Consider the following 19,492-nt stretch of genomic DNA (forward strand, 5'->3'; position numbering starts at 1 on the left):
GAGAGGAGGCCTGGTGCACTGTGGGAACATGGTGTCTACGTGAGGCGGATGTTGGGTGTAAAGCTGGAGGCGAAAGCTAGGGCCAGATCACATGAGATGTGCTAAGGAGTGCAGGAGCTCTTGTTAGCACCCAGAGGACTGGGAAACAAAAGGAAGTTCTTCTGCAGTAGTCTTCTTCCTCTCCTATACCTAAGCCTCTCATCCCCACTTTCCTCATATTTTCCAGTCCCTATGCAAATCTCACCTCAGGAGGCTCTCACATTGGAAGGAGATCCCACAAATTAGCCTACACTGTAGAATAAACAAATGAAGCTCAAAGTACAATTGCATACACGAAGGAATGAAGTACAGTCCTGCACTTCAGAGATTAAGGAGATCTCGGGAAGATCCCCTGGAGAAGAAAATGGCTGCCCACTCCAGTACTCTTGCCTGGAAAATTCCATGGACAGAGGAGCCTGTCAGGCTACAGTCCATGGGGTTGCAAAGAGTCGGACATGATAGAGTGACTAACATTTTCACTTTCACTTTCAGAGGTTAATTCAGGTCAACTCAATCTACTGGTGAGGAAACGGAGGGCCGGAAATGCTATGAAATGGTCCCCAGGCTCACCAGTAGCATTCAGACCACTGAGCCACGAGACAGCAGAGATACTTTTGGGTGGTGGTGGTGAGGTTCCTTTCAGAGGCTGTGGACTGAAGCCCTGGGGGCTGCCATCTACTGAGAACAGTTGCTCTTAGCTTCCTAAGCTTCCTTGGCCACAAGCTCCATGAGGACAGGGATCAGGTCAGTGCCTAATTTAATGGCAGGGCACACAAAATATGTGCCTGTTAAACATTTACCAGAGGAAGGGAGGCCCCTGCTGTTGTTCCTCATATAACATGAGAATGTGCAAGTGAACCCTGCTTCTCCCCAAACGTGGGCACCAAGAAGCAGAATATGGTGCTTGAGGTGTATTTTGGAAAGAAAAAGCTGGCAAATGACAGAATTCAAGAAAATTGGACAGCTGCTTGCCATCTGAAGAATCAATTACTGATAATATTTCAAATAATAAAAGAAAATCTGGAGAAATTGTAACTCCCCCATCCCTGGGTTTCTCCAGGCAAGAACACTGGAGTGGGTTGCCATTTCCTTCTCCAATGCATGAAACTGAAAAGTGAAAGTGAAGTTGCTAAGTCATGTCCAACTGTTTGCAACCCCACAGACTGCAGCCTACCAGGCTCCTCCCTCCATGGGATTTTCAAGGCAAGGGTACTGGAGTGGGGTGCCATTGCCTTCTCCAACTTAGGACCAAACTGGATAAGATTTCTAAGCAGAGAATATTCAGATGTGTGGATGCTCATTTTCAAAACTGACAGTGACTTTTTTTCAGAAAAGCTGGACTAGAAGAGCAGCTTCCTTAGCTGAACTTAATGCTTTTGTTTTTAATGACACAACAGGTATTTCAGGGAACTGTGTGGTCTCAGGCCTGCATTCTTCTCAGTAAAAACACAGACTTCAATCTGTCTGCTAGAAAAAAAAGTTGGAAAAGTGCCAGTCTTCAAGTGTTTAATTTTTCTGCATTTTCAATTCGAGCAGATGCTCCCAACCAGTACATATGCAAGAATGGCTAAAGGTTGCAGGAAAATGGTAATTAAAATCATCCTCATAAGGTGATTCATTTGTGAATATGCTACCACTGACTCAACAAGCCCATGTTAATTTAATCAAGGTTAACCGGAACACAGGGGAAAAGGGGGACTTTTAAAAAAGAGATTGGACAGTGATTGAGTTCTAAAAAAGATTGGCCTGAATCACCAGGCATCATGAAGAAGCACTTTTCCTTTGTAAAGTCTGGAAAAGGGAAGAACTATCAGACGAGGATCTACAGTTGCCTGTTTAGTAACCTTGCTGCTCTTGGGATTCTCCAGAAACAGCCAGCCTGTCCTGGCAGCTTGAATTTAAGGTACTTCCTGGTTAAGCATACCTCCAAATGTAGTCTAGAATCAAGAGGGGGTAGGTGTAAATGGGACAGGATCTCAGAGAGCTGTTAAAGAGTTGAGAAAGAAAAAGAAAAGGAAGAAGGCAAGACAGGGGAAGGAGAGCAGGGAGGAGAAAGAAATAATGGAGGGAGGGTAAGAGAATGGAAAAAAGGAAGGGGTTGAAGGAAGGAGGCAAAGAAGGGGTTCCTGTTCTACAGACCTGATCATTGTTAGATGGATCATTTACAAAGGATCATGGGCATGAATTTTACACAGTGAATATAAAAATAATGTAAAGTGCAGAAGCTTCCAGGAATTGTCATTTCACCACCCTTTCCAGGGCACAACTGCTCAGGAGATGAAGAATTCATAGATATTTTGAAATTCTATAAAATCTTACATTAGGGTCTAATACTCAGGAACACTAAAGAATCACAACAACCCAGCATCACCCCCTCTTGCTTCTTTCTACCTTCTCCCAAAGTAAGGGGGAAGGAGTTTTGCTGAGGCCATGCTAGATTTGTGTCACCTAAGCGCAAAAATAGGACTGGGCTCTTCTTTATTTGAAATGCCTGCTTGGGAGTTCTCAGCCCTCATTATTCTGTCCTTCTGCTGATTTAGAATGCAGCCCTGCTCTACACACTTTCAGAGTTGCCAAGAGTCTAATCCAAGTGAGTTGTGAAATCTGGATGCTTACATGGGAAAATCTGGGTCTAAGCTGGAAAAGGGTACATTTTACACAAAGGGAACTAAATAAAAATTTGGAAAAAACCACCTGAAAAACACCAGAGACTGCCTTGAAAACACTTCCTTCCCCTGGCCTTTGAGAAACTAGAAGCCATCGTCTTCCAAGTTGAAAAATTAGTCCAGCTTTAGTGAAACTGCCTTCCTTCTGTTCTCCAGAGCAGATGATTATCATATTTGACTATTCTCACTTAGAGTCTGTTCAGAACAGCCTGGCCAGTGCAAAATCCAAAAACATTTCACTCTCAGATAGCCGTTTAAAATGCCTCTCATAATGACAAGACTAGACATGGCAAATGGCATTTTCAGCTTCACTAGACTTTTTTCTAGTGATAAGCTGGCACAGATAAATCCACGCTATATTTCCTGGCATGCACTTTATTTTTTAAGGGTTAGTAGGGAATATCATTCAGGGTGTATGTAAAAGGAGAGTTTGGGATCAAACCATCTTGGTGTTACAGTGGTATTCATTCTTGTGGCAGGGATGAGTCACCATGTGAAAGCTGATAAATACAGAATTAACATCCTGCTGAGAGGAGCCAAAAGGTTCTCAGAAAGTCAGGTAAGGTTGCTGTTGCAGGGCACTCTCTTCACCTGGCTTGGTTCAATACAGTACCAGAGGATTCCTGGCTCAGCACAGGCTGAGAGAAAATGAGAGGCCAACCTCTTCCAAAGAGAAATAAGATCCAGTAAAGGGAGTACACTTAATTTAGAAAAGAAGTGTGGCAAGGTAGACAGGAGCCTGAAATCAGAATCAGATAATCCCAGCTCTAATTTGTCTCTCCTCCACTGGCTACATGTTTACAGCCTGAATGTTCCAGTCATGGGAAATGGTCATCAGTTCAAAAAACGTTCCTTTCAAGGCAACTCTCTGGACTACAATAATCTAGTGTGAAAGTGAAATGCTATATCTTCATCTTTCTGATTCCAGAGACTAAATACATGACAATCAAACTATATCGTCATATGGAGGAATTACATATAGTGCCATTATGAAAAAAGTACTGACAATTATCTAGTGACTATAACCCTTGGATAGGGCAACAAAAATAAAGGCAATTTTTCACAGAACTGAAATATATAAGAGAACAGAGCAAGATTTTCCAATCTCTCTATGTGCCAATTTCCTGACCTGTGAAATTCATTCATTTAGCAAATTTACTGAGCTCTACTGAATGGTCCCTGAGGGATTCCACAATATACGAGATAGACACAGGACTTGTTGGTCCAATGCAGGAGGCAGTCCCTGGTCTGGGAACTAAGATTCCACATGCTGTGGGCCAACTAAACCTGCACCACAACTACCGAGCCCTAAAGCCCGTGCTCCACAACCAGAGAAGCCCGAGCGCCACAACGCAGACCCAGCACAGCTGATAAAAAAGGAAAGACACAGACCTCACAGCCACTCCCTGCCAATTCCAAACTTTGACAAAGGCCCTGAGCCCTCAGCTCCCCTTTCCCTCTTCCTCAGAAGAAGCCTAACACAACTCTCCCTCTGCAAGGCATTCCAGTCAGAACTGCAATTGGAAGAGTCCTCTCAGACGTCTGTCTCAAACTAGAGCCAGACTGGGAGGTGATGTGCTCCTTGTTCAATGTAGTGGCTCAGATAGTGGAGAATCTGCCTGCGATGCAGGAGACCGAGGTTCAATTCTGGGTCAGGAAGATTCCCTGGAGAAGGGAGAGGCTACCCACTCCAGTATTCTTGCCTGGAGAATTCCACGGACAGAGGAGCCTGGCGAGCTGCAGTCCATGGGATCACAGAGTTGGACATGACTGAGCTACTAACATTTTCATTTTCATTCAAAATACAACCCTTATTCTAAGAATAATAGGATTACCAGTGACAATGAGTCTCTCCTTGACTAAACTGTAGTCCCGTTCTTCTGTATTGTCTTTCCAATTAGGTCTCAACTTTTGGACTTTCATGTCCATCCTTACCTTGCCCAGTTTTAGCAAGAATTCTGTCAAGTGGTTTAGCTGGAATTCCCCACCCTTGATATGTGATCACCCTCCTCAACCCCCACCACCCCCCAGGTAATATCTGATGACCCTGCACTGACTTAAGCAAGAATCCTATTAGGTCAGTTAACAAGAATCATCCTGCCCTCTGAGTAGTTTTTTCCATCCAAGACCCCTCCCTACCCTGCTCTCTGCCTATAAATCCACACTTGTTCTTGTGGTATTTGGAGGTGAGCCCAGTTCTATACTGAGGTCTGTTTTCCTCTACTGCAGTAGTCCTGAATATAATCTGTTTTTATTGCTTTCACTATTGTCCAGTTCTGGCTTTCCCTGACACCAATTACCCAAGTGTTCGTCGTTCATTCATGTCTGACTCTTTGTGACCCCATGGACTGTAGCCCACCAGTCTCCTCTGTCCATGGAATTCTGCAGGCAAGAATACTGGAATGGGCTGCCATTCCCTTCTCCAGGGGGTCTTCCTGACCCAGGAATCGAACACAGGTCTCTTGCCTTGCAGGCAGGTTCTTTACCATTTGAGCCACCAGGGAAGCCAGTTATCCAAACCTGAACATAAATTACTCCAATCAACTCTGAGATCTAACCTTAGGCAGAGACCAGCTGTGGGAAGGAACTAGAGTTTTCTTTTGGGTGAGGGGGAAGGTGGAAGGTAATTGCAGTGAGAAGACCTGGGTGGTGTGCCACAAAAGAAGGCCTTGGACAGGCTGAAGATCAAGAGCTCCAGGGAACTGGAGAGAGGATTGGAGGAGGAGAGCAGGAAAGGGGACATATTGCTGTCCCCTACTGTCACTGTGCCAGTGACGAGCTGGCAGCTCTCAGGAGTGCTTCACTGCAAACGCAAAGGCAGGCCCATGTCACAGTAATTTCCGTTTCCCAGAAGCATATTCACCCCATGCGTAGAAAACCTATGTTGCATTCTACAGAGTATTTCAACTCCTTTGATAGAGCTCACTCAAGTTACCCAAGTTTTCCTATTGACATCTCAATACAAAAATTTTCAGGATTATTAAGTGCCCATTTGAAAAGCTTCAAAAAATTGTAATTAAAAACACAAAATGGCTGCATTTGCCTTCTTGAAAAAACTATAATTTTTCTTACAATGAAAGTAATGCTGTCTATAATTTATCTACAGAGTATCTAGTGTAAAGCAGACATGCATATTAAACTCTCTCTATTTCATTTCATCTGACTAAATGAATAAATACATTATACCATCCAGACACATAGTTGAAACATTTCCCCGAGTATTCTTTAAACACAATGTGCAAGATTGCAGTGGCATCATGACTGATAAAAATGACAAAGACGCTGTTAATCAAGTGAATAAAAAGCAACAGTATGAATTATTTATGCCAATAATATTTGCAACTATACAAATTATATATTGATGTTATATTGGAGTGTTTAGTATTTCAGCTAACATACATCACACAATGCCCCCCTCTCGCCTCAATATTTAATTTCCTTGGATAGCTCTAATGTAGTGGTACCACTAGGAACCATGGATAGAAAAGCAATTTGGGGGGGCGGGGCGGGGAGGGTTGTCTCAAAATGTGCTTTCTCTCTTCTTAGGAAATAGTCCACAGACCACAGCCATGGCTGGTGTTCTTTTATAACTTCCTACATGAAGACCACTGAAATGAATTATGCTGGGGACAATGAAGTTCCACTTTCCTTCATCTTCACCGAGAAGTTAGTATTCAAGACAATCACTGCTGAAATGGTTTTTCTCTCTCCTGTATTAAAATCAGACTGAAAAAATTTTAAGGGAGAGGCAGCTAAAACAACTATTCTAAAATAGGGGTCACAGACATTTCCATTTGCTTTGTATGTTGCAGAGAACTTCAAAAATAATGAACATCTAGAAGGATTTTCATTTCTCCTTCATCTACGAGATCAGTCATCTACACTGCTTCCTATACTTCAACAGAAAATACACTTACAACCACACACACAAATTCACACATGCCCAGACTCACATTCTCACTCATTTTAAGCAGTTCAGTTCCTACCTGGAAAGTGAGAAGTGTGTGTGTGTTCCTTTTTTAGGCTAACCCTCCCTTTCCAAGTTCGGAAGGAGTGACTCAGGTACTCCACAGTTGGGCTGGACACCCACCAAACTGTGATCTCCTCAAGGGTGGGAGCAAGTGGCTCATGGCATCACTCCCACAGCATCCACTGTTATCGAAGATACTGTCCAGTTATTAAATTGGAGTGAATTCTCAATGAACTCCCTAGGAAAGAGCTTACAGGTATATACATTTTCCTCCTTGAGATCTACTTCCTTGCTCACATAGAGATGAAATATATATGGAATACTCTAGAGAGCGCCTGCCAACACGGACAGGAAAGGGGCCAAACAGACAAAGCTTGGTAACTTCTCCAAAAACACTTATCTCCTTAGTGAGACATCCTACCTAAATATCACCACAGCAGTCAAAGGATGCCCCAAATGAAACCCATCTCTCCTCTCCGAACTCATCCTTGAATTCTCTCTATGCTTTTTCAGGTGTTGGTTTCATTTCCTGAAATACCCTCCCCCAACTCTGCTGGCCCTTCTTACAGCTGCCCACCACCCAAACTCCTGACTAGGTTTCGTGGCTACACCAGGGAGACCTGAATCCTGCCTCTTGGGTTTGAACCCAAGAGCACAGAGTTGGGTTTGAATCCTATCTCTACCGTCGTCTTGTTGGATGATCCTGCTGTTTCTTCATCTATATGAGAGAGATCATAACAGTTCCTGCTTCATAGGGCTGTCAGGAAGGTTAACTGAGTTAATAGGTATCAAGTGATTTCACTAGAGAATGGCACAGTCATAGCCGGATTTTGAGTGATGGTCACTGTTTCTGTTCTTTCATCCCACAGCTAGACCATGTAAATGTTCTTAATATAGCATTCATTCTTTCCCCTTTCTGCCTCTTCTACTAAGATGAATTCAGAGACTATTGCTCACTCGTTCTGCAGCCTCTGAGCATGGCTCCTAATACACGATCCAGATATATGACATTGGGTGGGAGAGGGGGGTTGTTGTGTTCTGTCTTCCCCTAAGGCCAGCCTTATCCTCCCTGGGTCTGGTTTCAACACCTGTCTTCAAGTCCTGTAATGCTTCTGCTTCTAAATGTGCCCCTTTCCCACTGTGCTGCCAACTCTAATAGCTTGGGCATTTATATATCACTTGCACATTCACATTATTCTTTTTTTTTAATTTATTTTTTATTTTACTTTACAATTCTGTATTGGTTTTGCCATACATTGACATGATATCCGCCTTCCTTCTCCATCCTCTTACCCTGTCATCTGAGTAATCTTTGTAAAAGATGATTAATTTAAAAAAGAAAATGGTTAAAAAAAGAAAATGGTTATTGGCTGCATTCAGATCATCAACATCAAGTTTAAGCTCCCCCACCAGGTCCTAAGACTTCCTTACAATAAGACCCTGACTTAGCTTTTCAATGTCATTTCCCAGGACTTGCCCTACATATACATCCAAGCCTGAGCTCAAACTGGGCCTTCATTCTGGAAGTACTCATGACCATCTGTGAAAACTTTATTTTTCAAGATCAAAATAAAATAACATTTCCTCTATAAAGGTTCAAAAAAAAAAAAAAGAGGAATTTCCTAGCGGCCCTGTGGTTAGGACTCAGTACTCTCACTGCTGTGGCCTGGGTTCAGTGTCTGGTGGGAGAACTAAGAACCCACAAGTTGCAAGGCACAGCTGAAAGAAATGCAATTAATCTCTACTTCCCATATAGTTTCAAAGCACTCCTTATAGAAAGATTATTTTTATTAAAGTATTTGAAACTGTTTTGACTTTAGTTATTTATATATGTTCAGTTCAGTCGCTCAGTTGTGTCCGACTCTTTGCGACCCCATGAATCACAGCACGCCAGCCCTCCCTGTCCATCACCAATTCCCAGAGTTCACTCAGACTTGCGCCCATCAAGTCGGTGATGCCATCCAGCCATCTCATCCTCTGTCGTCCCCTTCTCCTCCTGCCCCCAATCCTTCCCAGCATCAGAGTCTTTGCCAATGAGTCAACTCTTCACATGAGGTGGCCAAAGTACTGGAGTTTCAGCTTTAGCATCATTCCTTCCAAAGAAATCCCAGGGCTGATTGCCTTCAGAATGGACTGGTTGGATCTCCTTGCAGTCCAAGGGACTCTCAAGAGTCTTCTCCAACATCACAGTTCAAAAGCATCAATGCTTCGGCACTCAGCCTTCTTCACAGTCCAACTCTCACATCCATGAAAACAGAGACCATGTCTTAATCATGTCTGTTAATTAAGGACTGTGCCTAGAACAGTGTTCTATAACCTATTGTATATAATTTTAAAATTGAATTAAAAAGGAAAAATAATTTAATTGATGCCTAGGATGCTAATACTCACATCTGCTTATGAGCAAACTTAAAATTTTAATTAATTAAGTTCCAAGTAAGTTTCACTGTCAGAATTACCCTTGAGTGTTAGACACTTGCCTGAATACCACTATTCAATTATAAGACTCAAAAGTCTTCTTTGTATGCTCTGAAGCATCTTGTACATAATACGCACTCAAAATATGTTGAATTTAATTGTTGAATTGTTTATCTCTGCAAAGTCCAGGAAAATGGGTCAAAAGAAGGAACCTACAAGATTATAACTGCTACCTGGTGATTGTAAGGGTACAGCATGATGACTTCAAGTGGAAAGAAAAGACAAAGTAGCTCTCTTTGCTGGTCCCTGGTTGCCACAGAAACACATGCATGGCTTACAGAACTGACTTTTACTTACCCCATGCCAACCTCCTGGAGCCATGACTTGTGTTGGGATTTCAAAGTCCTGCTGTTGGGGGTCTGTAGGCAAGATGTGAACATCCAAGACTTCACTGACAGAGAACGTAATTGAAGTATGTCAACCTCTGAGGAAGTCCAGGACCCAGAAGCCACTCCTTTAGCAAATGGAAAGGGATTTGATTTCCACATCTCTATCGTGGGCTAGAGTTCTTCAACTGTGAGTTGCTAAGCGGCCTCTCCTAAGATGGCTCACCCTACACAGGGAGAAGGCTGGGGAGCGAGGAAGAAACAATCCTTGAAGAGGCTGCTCTCAGGTTAAGGAGGGAAAAGCCAGAAAATTGCATTGCTTTTACCTGGACTTTACCTAATTTGTTTAATTTTGTGTTGATTGAGGCATCCTCCCAGTCTTCAGTAAAGTGTCCTGTAGTCATTCTAGCCATCTCAAAGCATGAACCATAGAGTAATAAAAGAAGTATCCAGTGGTATGATGGTAAAAGTTAAACAACCAGCTCTCCAGGGGAAACACCCCTAGTGCTTATTAGTATCTGTGATATAAATGCTACCACCATGGCCAATTTCAGACTACCAATATGCTGTCCATAAACTGAAGATTGAGAAGAGATACACACCATCAGCTACAGGGGGTACCACCTGGCCAGAACACTCTTTACCTCTCCCCCACAACATTACCAAAGTCAGTGAGGGACCTGTACCCGCCAAAGAGTCTCCTTTCGCACAAACTTTGCTGGTACAAAGTTCTATTTTCATTATGGAGGGCAATATACCTTTACTACACGTACCTATATCCCAAAGGGAGAGGAAGTTGAGGTGAAAGCCACCTGTGAATTAAGAGCAAAGCCTTCAGAGCCTTCCACTTTTGTATCTACAGCCTGAAAACACAAAACTTGGTGAGTCGGAGACTGGTTAGGTGTTCCAAACTCAGAAGCATAGCTGGCTACAAAACCCGGTGTCCTTGCTGTTAAGCCTAGCCAATCGAATATGAACAAAAGCAATATGCAGTCTTCCCAGGGTCAGCTATAATATCCTACTTATATGGTCTCTTTCTCCCTGACCCAAGTATTTCCTCTTCTATAGGCTCAAAGCAGACAAACACTGCAAGACATACATTTTTTTTGATGGCAGAATCAGAAAAATGGAAGGAGTCTGGGTACCTGAATCACTTCTTGAAAAATAGCTGTTCTTTTTACAAGGAACACCTGTTTTAGACCTTTCATAAGCAAGTAGGAAGCTATAATCATATATAAGCTATCTAAGGGTTTGTTTGTTTAGCAGCTAGTGTTAACCAGTACCTGTGGCAATACCTGCCATGATCCTGGGTCCCTACTGGGGATCATGAATATGCTGGAAAAAAATTCCCAGGCAAAGCTAAAGAAGAATTTAAAAGTAGGTATTAGATACATATGAACCTATATCAAAAACAAGAATAGCTATAGAGAATGGACACGTGAACACAGCAAATAAAGGGGAGGATGGGACAGACTGGGAGATTAGGATTGACATATATATATACACTATATATATATATACTATACACATATATTTACACTACTACATATACATATACACATATAAATACATATATATTTACACTACTGTGTAAAACAGATAGCTAATGGGAACCTGCTAAACAGCACAGGGAGCTCAGCTCCATGTTCCACGGTGATCTAAAGGTGTGGGATGGCTGGGTGGGAGGGAGATCCAAGATGGAGGGGATGTATTTACACATATAGCTGATCCACTTCATTGTATAGCAAAAGCTAACACAGAGCAATTATATCCAAAATAAAAAGTAGGTATTAAAAATGAAAGTCCAAGCTCTTGTTTCACATATTGCACTCTGTTCATTTTGACTTGCTGCAATTTAAGCCCTTGCTGAGAGATTTTTGTTGTTGCTAATTTGTTTGTTTAAAGCTTAACTTTCAGACTCACTACTCTACATGAGGACAGGAAGAAAAATTAGAAAAGATTCTGAGAAAGTCAAGTGAATCAAAACAAAGTTTCAGCGGGATACAGGATGCTTGGGGCTGGTGCATGGGGATGATCCAGAGAGATGATATGGGGTGGGAGGTGGGAGGGGGATTCAGGATTGGGAGCTTGTATACACCCGTGGTGGATTCATGTCAATGTATGGCAAAACCAATACAGTATTGTAAAGTAAAATTAAGTAAAAATAAAATTTTTTAAAAAAAATGATTAAAAAATAAATAAATAAATAAAAATTAAAAAATAAACACATGCACATATGCTAAGATAATAAGTGATAGTTAAAAATTAACAAAACAACAACATATTTTAAACTATGCCTGTATCACTTCCACAAGCTGGAAATGTCTATTAAAGACTTTTAAAAGTTGTATTTTGCATGCTGCCAAACCTTATCCAAAAATCAGTTTATATTTGTTTACATAATTGTAAGAAAGCAGTGATAACACATAAGAGTGTACTCACCCAATTTAAATGTGTCTCATTTTGCACTAAAGCTATTATATATTTGCTGCTACTGCTAAGTCACTTCAGTCATGTCCGACTCTGTGTGACCCCATAGACGGCAGCCCACCAGGCTCCCCCGTCCCTGGGATTCTCCAGGCAAGAACACTGGAGTGGGTTGCCATTTCCTTCTCCAATGCATGAAAGTGAAAAGTGAAAGGGAAGATGCCCAGTCGTGTCCTACTCTTCGCGACCCCATAGACTGCAGCAGACCAGGCTCCTCCGTCCAAGGGATTTTCCAGGCAAGAGTACTGCAGTGGGGTGCCATTGCCTTCTCCCATTATATATTTAGAGTATATTAAATACATTTTATTATATTTGCATATGAATTGGTCGGACAGCTTAACCTAATATAGAATTATAATATAATAAATACTATAATATACTTAATATATTATACTGTATTATATTCAAATATATTATACTTGCTTTGTATGAAATTTATTTCCAAAGACTGCCTTACTGGTGGCACAAGCCCCTCAATGTCTAGAAGGGCCGGACACTTAAGCTACCAACTGCATCTCACATAGTGCCATTCTATGGTGGGCAAAACAGTGTGGGATGAATTACTAAACACACAGGAAAAGTCATTTCCCAGGGTAGGGACTCATTTGGATTTTCATTAGTAGTTCAGTTCAGTCGCTCAGTCGTGCCCGACTCTTTGCGACCCCATGAACCGCATCACACCAGGCCTCCCTGTCCATCACCAACTCCCAGAGTCCACCCAAACCCATGTCCATTGTGTCGGTGATGCCATCGAACCATCTCACCCTCTGTCATCCCCTTCTCCTCCTGCCCTCAATCTTTCCCAGCATCAGGGTCTTTTCAAATGAGTCAGCTCTTCCCATCAGGTTGCCAAAGTATTGGAGTTTCAGCTTCAACATCAGTCCCTCCAATGAATACCCAGGACTGATCTCCTTTAGAATGGACTGGTTGGATCTCCTTGCACTCCAAGGGACTCTCAAGAGTCTTCTCTAACACCACAGCTCAAAAGCATCAATTCTTCAGTGCTCAGCTTTCTTTATAGTCCAACTCTCACAACCATACATGACCACTGGAAAAACCATACGCTTGACAAGACAGACCTTTGTTGGCAAAGTAATGTCTCTGCTTTTCAATATGCTGTCTAGGTTGGTCATAACTTTCCTTCCAAGGAGCAAGCGTCTTCTAATTTCATGGCTGCAATCACCATAGTGATTTTGGAGCCCAAAAAAATAAAGTCAGCCACTGTTTCCACTGCTTCCCCATCTACTTGCCATGAAGTGATGGGACCAGATGCCATGATCTTTGTTTTCTGAATGTTGAGCTTTAAGCCAGCTTTTTCACTCTCTTCTTTCACTTTCATCAAGAGACTCTTTAGTTCTTCTTCACTTTCTGCCATAAGGGTGGTATCATCTGCATATCTGAGGTTATTGATATTTCTCCCAGCAATTTTGATTCCAGCTTGTGCTTCTTCCAGTCCAGCGTTTCTCATGATGTACTCTGCATAGAAGTTAAATAAGCAGAGTGACAGTATACAGCCTTGACGTACTCCTTTTCCTATTTGGAACCAGTCTGTTGTTCCACGTCCAGTTCTAACTGTTGCTTCCTGACCTTTATACAGGTTTCTCAGGAGGCAGGTCAGGTGGTCTGGTATTCCCATCTCTTTCAGAATTTTCCACAGTTTATTGTGATCCACACAGTCAAAGGCTTTGGCATAGTCAATAAAGTAGAAATAGATGTTTTTCTAGAACTCTCTTACTTTTTCCATGATCCAGCTGATGTTGGCAATTTAATCTCTGGTTCCTCTGCCTTTTCTAAAACCAGCTTGAACATCTGCAAGTTCATGGTTCACGTATTGCTGAAGCCTGGCTTAGAGAATTTTGAGCATTACTTTACTAGCGTGTGAGATGAGTGCAATTGTGTGGTAGTTTGAGCATTCTTTGGCATTACCTTTCTTTGGGATTGGAATGAAAACTGATTTTCCAGTCCTGTGGCCGCTGCTGAGTTTTCCAAATTTGCTGGCATATTGAGGGCAGCACTTTTGCAGGATCATCTTTCATTAGTAGTAACCCCTTTTTAAAAGTCCGTTGAGTCTCTCTTCCCTTTTAAGTCCACACAAGTGGTCCTGAATGCACACAACTGGGACCTACTAAGGCCAGGGCTGTCATAGGAAGCTATCGCCAAGAGAGTCTCCAGCATCTATTAATATATATGGAGGCAAAATTTGAGTGGTAGATCACAGGACAAGGAGAGCTTGCAGTCAACAGAATTATGCATATTCCTACTTGATAGCCACTGCCTTTCTTTTAAACCATTCCCCATGGTTAAAACCATGTAGTTTAACCGTGTAGTTTTCATTACATTTTGGTTTAATATACATAGTAGCCTACTCAGTGCTCAAAGAGATTCTCCCATTTCAGAGAGAAGTGTTCTGTCCAGAGCGATGGACTGGAAAGACCATCCCAGTCTGGACATGGGTCATCATGGAGATGTTTTCTCGTAACAGCAAATACGTTCCAGGTTTCTGAAGTCCAGTCTGGATGAGCTTCCTGGAAAATCCACAAGCATTTAGAAGGGGATGATAAACAGTGTTCTCATGGACACTTTATCCAAAAAAGGGATGTGGATGTAGAGAAGTGACCAGCCCTCATTCACACAGTGGGTAATGAGTTCAATTGGAATTAGACGGAGCCTCGAATTCCATGTGACAGGCCACCACCAGGACTATACCTGGGAAGCCTTATGGGAGCCTTGGGTCTCACAATTTCTGAGTTTATAAAAAGGCTTTGAAAATTACCTTCAGCTAAAGAAAAAGAAGTCTATAGCTTTTAAATAACTTTTTACCCTAGGAGTTAAAAACTTACCACTTGGGTATGTGTTACTTTAAAATAAAAACTTGCTATTTAATGTGATTTAATGTAATAAAAAATGTGATTAGAGTCTTAAAAATTGGCATAGGAATGACAGAGACTTTCTGACAACTGACAGTGAACCACAGAAACTATCTATGCTGTTTTGTTTTCGCAGGAGGGAAATTAGAGTAAGAAAATCTGTGAATTAACAGCTTAATTTACTTTAAACTTTTATGGAGAAGGCTGGAACATCAATACGACATAAATCTTACTAAGGAGCTGAGCTCAGATACCCCAGACCCTCAATTTCTCTCTGTCTTCCTGCAGAACATAGACATGTACGTTCATAATGGCCAGAGAGAAAATGGGAGAGAGGAATGAGTTAGCAGTCTCCATAATCAGCAAAGCCTCGCTCTGGTACAAGGTGAAATAAGTAGCCCAGAGCCCTAGATCTCAGAGGGAGACTGGCCAGCAAATATGCCGGGAGAGTCTCAGCAAAGGGAAAAGCACGGAAGACACATGTACATCCTCATTCCAATTTCCCATAATTCTCCAGGGTTAGAGAGAATCTGGGATGTTTGGAAATTTTAGAACCAAAAAGCAAGACACAATCAACTGTGGGCTACTCTAATGTATCAAAATACAATTTATTGTCAAAGTTATGGATAAATCCATTCTCTCTCTTAGGTTGCTTGTAGGGATAGGAGTCAAGGAAGCAGTAGAATCACCTGAGAAGCGACCGACAGCTTTTGGCTGACTAAGAATAAGGAGCTACTCCCTCCAGTCTCCTGAGTTTCTGCCAAGCGTCACACAAGATAAGAGGAGGGATTAAGAAGAGAGAAGTAGAAGAGGTAATGTTACAATGCAGGATAGAAATATGGTCCTAAAATCCTGAGTTTCAATTAACTCTCACACAGATGAAGGCCAATTTGGTAGGCCATATATGGATATGGATATCCATATACGGATAACAAATAGACAATAGAATAAAATATTGTCTAAAGCAATTCAAACTGAAGGTGTAGAAAACAGTATTGTGACTTCTGGTTAACCACACAAGTTGGTTGTCTCTCTCTGAATCAATATGACTATAACGAGAGTTAAAATATTAAAAATGGCATACATTCACATCATTTTTTAAAATGTAAAGGGCCCTGTGAAAGTAAGAGATTCAAGCAAAGCTACAAGTCAGAAAGAAGACAGAAGAGTGATAATGAAATATGGCAGAGGAGTCCACAATGAGGAAACCCATGGAAATGACCCAACTAATCTCATAGAGTATCTTTTCCTTTATTTGTGTCTTCTTCAATTTCTCTCATCGGTATCTTATAGTTTTCAGTGTGCAAGTCTTTCACCTTGTTGATTAAATTTATTCCAAGGTATTTTACTCTTTTTGATAAAATTGTAAATAGGATTGTTTTCTTAATTTCTCATTCTGACAGTTCATTATTAGTGTATAGAAATATGACAGATTTCCATATACTGATTTTGTGTCCTATGACATTCAGTTCAGTTCAGTTCACTAGCTATGACATTACTGAATTCATTTATTAGTTTTAACAGTTTTTAGTGAGGTCTTTAGGGTTTTCTATGTATAAAATCAATGTCATCCACAAATAGCGGCAATTTCCTTTCCTTCCAACTTCAAAGTCTTTTATTTACTTTTCTGGCTAAATCTTCCAATACTAGGTTGAAAACTTAGTGACAAGATGGGGTATTCTTGTTTTGTTCTGATCTTAGAGGATTAGCTTTTAGCTTTTCACCATTGAGTATGATGTTAACTATGGGCTTGTCATATGGTCTTTAGGATGTTAAGACACGCTCCCTCTATATCCACTTTGTTGAGTTTTTTCAATCATAGATAAATGTTGAATTTTGTTGAAAGTTTTTTCTGTATCTATTGAGATAATTATATGATTTCTATCCTTCATTTTGTTAATGTGATGTAGCACATTAATTAATTTGCAGATGTTAAACCATCCTTGCATCCCTGGGATAAATCCCTGTTGACCATGGTGTATGATATTGCTAAATTTAGTTGGCTAATATTTTGATGAGGATTTCTGCATCTCTGTTCATTGGGAATACTGGCTTGTAATTTTCTTTTCTTGCGCTGTCTTTGTCTGGTGTTGGTTTCAGGGTAATGCCTTGTAAAATGAGTTTGAAAGTTTTCCCTCTTCTCTAATTTTTGGGAAGAGTTTGAGAAGGATTGGTATTAATTCATCTTTAAATGTTTCATAGAATTCACGAGTGAAGCCATCTGGTCCTGAACTTTTGTTGTGAGTATACTAGCAGTATTATAGTTAAAAAATAATTTTAAAATAGTATTGTTGTATATGTACAAAGTAAAGACAACTTACAAGATAAATAATTTTCTGTGATCTGGTCTGGGAAATGAATGGTCATTTATAACAAGCATTGACAAACTAAATCTGGTTCTTCGCCTGTTTTTATAAATAAAGTTTTATCGGAACACAGTCACACACTCATTTATTTACATATTGTCTAGAGCTGCTTTCTGCTACAATAACAGAGGTAAGTAGTTGCAACAAAGACTACAGAGCTCACAAAACCTAAACTATTTATTATCTGGCCCTTTACAGAAAAATTTCACTGATCCCTGATTTGTAGCACTGATTTTCTGGGGAAATGTTACCTACAGTCAACCTGAATTTTAGAGAAGAGTCATTTCTAAGTTGAGGGCTGCCTCTCTTATGAACATAGCTCATCTAATAGAAACAGACATGCCCCAAGACTTGATGTCCAATGTTTTCTTCTTTGGGCCATGTTAAAGATCCCTGAAGCCATTATACATCAATTGAAGAGTCTGTCATTACATTATAATTCTCTTGACCTTTCAGAGGACAATAAAACCTGGCCCTAGCATTTTTATTGCTACATGCTGGACATTACCTGTCAAAAATAGAGCAACCTTTAAATGCTCACATAAAAATGAATTTCTGTCTGTATCTCAATGTAGATAGTATAATGGAGCCTATCAACACAGCTAACAGAAGCAGTTAGCATTCGAGGTCAGACACACAGCAACTGGGCATTAAAACACATACTATTGATTTTTTTTTTTAAAGATACACTAGTCTGAATGCCATGTCCTTGGAACTTTCTCATCACAGTCCTTTAAACTGCCATATTGCCTGGTGCTAAATCCAAATTATCAGAAGAGAAAAATAGGAAAGAAAGTAGTGGTCTGCTAATGAAAAACATTTTTTTTTAAACCACAGTATTCCTTCTAAAAGACAAGTGTTGACTTTACCTAAATTGTGTACTTAGAATGAACATCAATCATACCTCTTCAGCGCTAATGAGTTCATAGGAGGTCTTACTGCATAGAACTCATTTGACTTCAAAAGAACTTAACATTTGAGACAAAAATCTTTATGCCATATCAGAGATTCTCAATATATGTCCAATGATGGAATGTGTAGAGTTCATGTCCCTAAGAATTGTATCAAAATTTCAGGGTAGGAGGAACTTTTAAAAATCACACTTCCCCAAGTTAGTGAGAAATATTATTGGACTAATTAGAATCTGCAGCATTTCTTAGGAATGTCAGTGAGAAAGATAGACTTATATAATTCTTCTTCACAGGAGAAAAAAAGACTCATAAAAAAAAGCACAGTCTCATCATTCTCAGTATTTGTATGAAAAGTTCATATGTAGACACTTACAGGCAAAACAGTATAACTAGCAAGAATAAAGTGCAAGCCAATTTTGAAAGTGGCATGTTAACTTATTAACTCTGGCTTTAAACAAACTAAGAAAAAAACTCATTTGAAGTTATCTACTAAGACATATTTTCAATAGGAGGTTCCTATATATAGTATCTGTACCTTGCTTTTCTTTGCTTACTTTATCACATCTTTCCATATTCATAAATATAAATCTCTATTTCTTAATATTTTCAATTAACATCCCTCTGCCCAGTTTCAGCACACATCAAATTATTTCTAGAGGCAAATCTAGGTCAAAGGGCCTGCACATTTCTAGAATCTTTGATAACAGATCTCCTAACTGACTTCCCAAGAATTATATCAATTTACCCTCCCATTACCAGTATACAACTGTGCCAGACAGCCACCCCTTTGCCAACTCTAGCTCCTGGTGTTCATTTCCAGAATTGCTACCTTAATGACTCCCAAAATTGTTCATAATTTGGTCAGGGTTGTCTAAGCTGCTTTATCCAAGGCACTTAATGTTTTTCACATCAGCAACAACAATGGTGGTGGTGGTGATGGTGGTAACAGTCATTAACATTTACAACAATAGCTCTGTTCTAAGTTTTTCATATGTATTATCTACTTTAACTGATACAATTCTATAACGGCATATTATTGTTATTATCTTCTCTATTTTATAGATGAGGACACTAAGGTGCAAAGAGATGATGTAAATTGTCTAAGCTCACAAAGCTCATAAGAGACTGGATTCAAACCCATGCAATCTGGTGCTAGAGTCCTTGAGAATCAATCTTTTCTTTCCAAGTATTAATATATACCTCCTTATAGTTCTGCTTATACAGGAAAAGATTCTTGAAACTAGAGACATTACCATCCATTCCTGCCCTTGGGAAAATGGTCTTTCCCATCTGGAATCTGTTCCCTTTTAAATTGGAATCTATGCCCTACCTGTTCCCTCCTGGCTACAGGACACTCATGAATAGACAGGTAATAACTTTCC

General features: G+C 40.5%; 1 protein-coding gene across 10 annotated transcripts in view; it reads right to left on the minus strand.

The window, feature by feature from the left end:
- Nucleotides 1-19,492, minus strand: part of TNIK (TRAF2 and NCK interacting kinase) — a 400,746-nt gene that overhangs the window by 211,563 nt on the left and 169,691 nt on the right. The window lies entirely within an intron of this gene.

Source organism: Oryx dammah, unplaced genomic scaffold, assembly GCF_014754425.2.
Source record: "Oryx dammah isolate SB20612 unplaced genomic scaffold, SCBI_Odam_1.1 HiC_scaffold_2, whole genome shotgun sequence".
NCBI lineage: Eukaryota > Metazoa > Chordata > Mammalia > Artiodactyla > Bovidae > Oryx > Oryx dammah.